Genomic DNA, 5681 nt, shown 5'->3' on the forward strand with positions numbered 1-5681 from the left:
ATATTTCCAGTCTGGCCTATATATTCAGGATTGTCTTCCATCTCAGATGCACAGGGTTGAATTAATGCCACTACCCAGTTGATGGCATGTTATTATCAACAATCTGTGCATTGCAGTCATTCATTTGTTTATCCTCTTTCATCCTCATACCACAAACTTGTTTCTCTCAACACCACAGATAACAATTAAATGTCTTTATTGCATATTATATTTATTTGATTGTGTTTTCTAATATACAGAATATTGTATGTACATATGTTAACATATAACTATACAATTACCTAATTATATATGAATGTACACACATTGTCATATTTACGTGAGGGGGTATGTAGCATATCCATGTATATATTTTGGTTCCATATACACTATTGTACTAAAGTCCATCAAGTAGTTCTGTGAACATCTAATTGAGTGCACATAACTGCTGCATCATATTCCATAGTTTTCCTCCAAATATTTTATTCCCTGCCAGTGATGCCTCCAAATATTATATCTGACCTCAAATATCACCATCAAATACAGTGTTATTATAAACATTCTAGCTCACACAAGTTTATAGACTTATGTAAAACATTTTTTTTTTACTGGGCTGAGTCCTCTGTACATTTCTTTAAGCAGTTTGACTTTGAGATGTCAAATGGCTCTTTGGTATGGCTACACCATTCCACCCTTCTACCAGCAAGGCCTGAACATTCTTTTTGCCCTAAATTTCCACCAAGGCTTAACTTTATTTGAATATCTAGGCATCTCATTGTTTTTGTTGGAATTATTTTATTGCTAGTAACTTCTGGACATCTATCCCAGTGCTTCTTGTTTGGGCTCCCCTTCCATGGTAAAACAAAGCTTCTTTTTCCCTAAAGATGTCCATGCCTTATCTCTGGAACCTGGTGAATGTTACCTTACCTGAACAAGGGACTCTAATGATGTGGTTAAATTAAGGACTTTGAGACGGAGAGATGATCCAGGCTTATGTGAGTGTGCTTAGTGTAACCACAAGGGTCTTCATAAGAGGGAGACAGGAAGATCAGAAGCAGAAGCAGCAGATGTGATGACAGACCAAGAGACTGGAGGGATACAAGGAAGGACCATGAGTCAGAGAATGCAGGAGTCCTGTAGAGGCTGAAAAATATAAGGAAACTGATTTTCCCTTCCGAGCCTCAGAAGGAAGCAGGCCTGCTCACATCTTCACTTTAGCCAGTGGAGAACAATTTTAAACTTCTGAACTTCACAACTATAAAAGAATACATTTTAAACTTTGTGCAGTGGCAGTATCATAGCCAATGAGGTTTATCTGAGGCACGATTATTGCTAATTGAAAACTTTTCCCAGTACCCCACTATGACAACTTGACATATAGTCGGAATTGGCAATTTTTGGCAGTCTCTAAGGAGACTGAATAAAAAATAAATAAATAAATAAAAAAGAATACTTTTTTATTGTTTTAAGTCACTAAGTTTGTGGTAATTTTCACAGCAGTAAAAAGAAACGAATATCCCTTACCTTATAAATTTCCTCTTTATATTTTTAGAAAATTTCATTTTGTGTTTTCACCTCATTGATGTGTGTAAGTTTATGTCCTATGTATCATTCTCAAAAATTTTAGACATCAAAAATACCTTCTTTTCTGCTGTCAGTCATTTTTATTTATGGTATTCTTCATTGAATACGACTTCCAATGTAATCATTATTTTTGCTCTTTGGATTATATTTTTGAACACAATTTTCATCAAGTACTTTTACTTAGTTCATAAAAAGTCTCCATTTTTCACTGCTAAATATACAGTTTTACTTTGGCATTGAGGTTCGTAACCATTTAGAGACCACGTTTTTAATGTTAGAGGGTCAGTTCTTTTCCCCTTATGTGATGTGTCCAGTTTTCCAGCATCATTTTGAAAACAACAAATGCCATCTACAATTATCAGTGGTATCACCTTTATTCACAATTAAAATGTAATATATTCATATGAGTCTGTGTTTGCACTTTTTATTTCCTTCAATATTTCTCTTTTTTTCTGTTATAAACCTATTGTATTATTTATATCTAATCTTTATTTTTATCATGAGGCGCATGCTTTCTCTTTTTTTAATATATTTTTTTTAAATTTTACTTTAAGTTTTGGGATACATGTGCTGAACTTGCAGATTCATTACATAAGTATACATGTGACACGGTGGTTTGCTGCACTTATCAACCCATCATCTAGGTTTTAAGCCCCATATGCATTAGGTATGTGTCCTAATGTTCTCCTTCCCCTTGCCCCCTACACCCCAACAGGGCCTTGTGTGTGATGTTCCCCTTGCTGTGTCTGTGGGGTGTTCTCATGGTTCAACTCCCACTTACAAGTGAGAACATGCAGTATTTGGTTTTCTGTTCCTGTGATAGTTTGCTCAGGATGATGGTTTCCAGCTTTATCCATGTCCCTACAAAGGACATGAACTCATTATATTTTAGGCTTATGTTTTCTCTTAAAGCTCATACTCAGATTTACTTATTATATAACAATTTTCACCTATTCCCAAACCACCAAATTCATTTCACAATAGCAACAAGGATCAAAAACACACTGACCATTTGGTTTCTATGGAAACGTGAATCAAAAGGAGTGTTGTATATTAGAAACAATAATATGGCATGTTCTTTACATGAACCCCAAAACCTAAAATGCAATAAAAATATATATATATATATATAAAAGAAACAATAATATGTTATTTGCCTAAAAACAGGGATGGAACAACAAAAACCTCTCTCTCTCTCTGTGTGTGTGTGTGTGTGTGTGTGTGTGTGTGTGTGTGTGTGTGATGATTCAGGGATTTTACTTACAAATTTTAATAACTGCAAATATATTTCTATTTATGAATAGGCATTGATATATTACACATGGGGATAGGATCACTTGAGGAATCAGGATAACATAACCCAGAAATTTTATACAATTTGAATTTTATTTTATGTAAATAAGGTTGCTAAATATACCCAAAATAAAAAGTGAGCTTTAGGATGAGAATTAGCCTTTGTATTTTCCAAATAATGCTTAGTTTCAGGTATGTGTTGAAGATTTGTTGCTCCTTAGTTCAAGATTTAAAGAAAAAAAAATAAAAAGAAAAAAAAATTCAGCCCTTTCACAAGACATACCTTTGGATTTTCACAATCCCAGAAATAACATCCATTAATTCTGACCCAGTCATTCTTCTAATTGTAAAAACCACGTACGTTGTTTATGAAAACTTTTACTCAGTAGTGTAAAAAATTACTAACTCTCCTATGTCAGAAATTAATTAGCTATTTTTTGTTTTAGCTTCTAAGGGTAAAGGAAATATTTTGCCATACACAAGGCATTGTGTTACTTCTAATTTAAGCACAGATGTTTACTCATTCATAAAAATATTATCACATCTAGCAAAAACACTTGAGACAATCCACATGAATAGGAGAAAATATTTGCAAACTACCCATCTGACAAATAGAATTAAAATATATAAGGAGCTCAAATAACTAAATAACAGAAAAACAAATGATCTAATTTAAAATGGTCCAAAGATATGAATATTTTATTTCACCCCACTTAAATTATATTTTATCTGACACCAGACCCAGCAATCCCATTACTGGGTATATACCCAAAGGATTACAAATCGTTCTATTATGAAAACACATGCATACACACGTATGTTCATTTCAGTACTGTTTACAATAGCAAAGACCTGGAACCAACCCAAATGCCCACTGATGATAGACTGGATAAGGAAAATGTGGAACATATACACCTTGGAATACTATGCAGCCATAAAATTACTGATGAATTTGTGTCCTTTGTAGGGACATGGATGAATCTGGAAACCATCATTCTCAGCAAACTGACACAAGAACAGAAAATCAAACACCACATGTTCTCAGTCATAGGCGGGTGTTGAACAATTAGAACACATGGACACAGGGAAGGAGCATCACACACTGGGGTCTGTCTGTTGGAGGGGATAAGGGAAGGATAGTGGGTGTGGGGAGGTTGGGGATGAATAACATGGGGAGAAATGCCAGATACAGGCGATGGGGAGATGCAGACAGCAAACCACATTGCCGTGTAAGTACTTATGCAACAACCCTGCATGATCTGCACATGTACCCCAGAACCTAAAGTACAATAAAATTTAAAAAATGGCTTTTATCTAAAAGGCTACAATGAATGCTGATGAAAATACGAATAAAGAGACACAGTCATACATTGTTGGTGGGAATGCAAATTAATACAGTAATTATAGAGAACAGCATGGTAGTTTCTCAAAATCTAAATATAGAACTACCATATGATCCAGCAATTATGCTGTGCTGGATATATGTAGCCAAACTAAAGGAAATCAGAATATCAAAGAACTATCTGTACTCCCATATTTACTGCAGCACTATTCACAATAGTCAAGATATAGCATCACCGTAAGTGTCCATCAACAAACAGATGGATATAAAAATATGATACGTATACACAATGGAATATTATTCAGCCATAAGAAAGAATGAAATCTTGTCATTGGCAGAAACATGGATAGAACTTGAGTGAAATGAAATAAGTCAGGTGCAAAAAAGACAAATGTATGTTCTTACTCATACGTGGGTGGTGAAAATGGTGATCTCTTGGAGTTAGAAAGTAAAATGACAGTTACCAGAGTCTGGAAGTGTAGCAGGGATGAGGGGATAAACAGTGATTAGTCAATGAGTCCAAAAATACATTTAGAAGGAATGATATAGTGTTAGGTAGTACAATAGGGTGACTAATATAAACAGTAATTTATTGTCAAAACAATTTAAAGAGTGTAATTTGAATGTTCCTAACACAAAGAAATGATAAATGTTTAAGGGGATGGATATATCAATTATCCTGATTTGCTCATTACACATTTCGTGATTGGATCAAAATATCACATGTATCTGAACATGTGCAACTTTTATGTTTCCATAAAATCTAAAGATAAAAAATAAATAAATAAACTGAAGCTAATGGCACTGTTGAAATGAATGTAACATGCCCTGTTAGATCTTTTGTTCCCAGGCATTCAGGTTTAGACCAGAAAAAGTGGTGTTCCAAAGAAAGAAGAAAATACCAGAGTCGCATACATGCTCCTTGCTTTGTATTGGAGATGTGAGCTGTTACAAAAAGCAGTTAGATTGCTTTATATTTGCACATTATTTGTTAGACAGAAAAAGAAATAAACAAACTTGTCATAGTTGCAGGGGAAGGGAATGACCTGCGAGGAGACTGTTGATCCAACAGCAGGCACAGTGACTGCTGGTTTCTTCAACAAGCATTGGGATATGGCCACATTGGAGCAGGAAGCTGTTCTCAATTTCTCCAAGCTCAAGCACATTGTTTAAATACATGTCAGCAATAATTGCTGTGGGTGTGAGGTAGGTGGCAAAATGGGTAATTTTACCTATTTTTGTTTTCTCTTTTATTTCATTTTCAAATTGCAATGAAAGATACATTTCTTTTTGGAGATGAATGTTTCAAACTTAGCAAGAAGCATACATGTTTTTGTGCATGCATGTGTGTGTGTGCCTAGAATATATCCATCCATGCAGTATTTTTTCTCTTTATGGACTCGATGTGCTAGAACTGATTCTATATCCCTCAAGCTTACATTTACTTTAGCTACATTCTGAATGTAAACAACCTAATTAATGC

The 5681-nt window shown here is 34.5% G+C and overlaps 1 non-coding gene across 1 annotated transcript; it reads left to right on the top strand.

Moving 5' to 3' along the window:
• The first annotated feature begins 1254 nt into the window (after positions 1-1254).
• LOC119468219 lies at positions 1255-1395 on the top strand. Its single transcript, XR_005196863.1, has one exon. It is a non-coding gene; the product is annotated as a U4 spliceosomal RNA (small nuclear RNA).
• The last annotated feature ends 4286 nt before the right edge of the window (positions 1396-5681 follow it).

Source organism: Cebus imitator, unplaced genomic scaffold (genome assembly GCF_001604975.1).
Source record: "Cebus imitator isolate Cc_AM_T3 unplaced genomic scaffold, Cebus_imitator-1.0 Scaffold395, whole genome shotgun sequence".
In the NCBI taxonomy this organism is placed as follows: Eukaryota; Metazoa; Chordata; class Mammalia; order Primates; family Cebidae; genus Cebus; species Cebus imitator.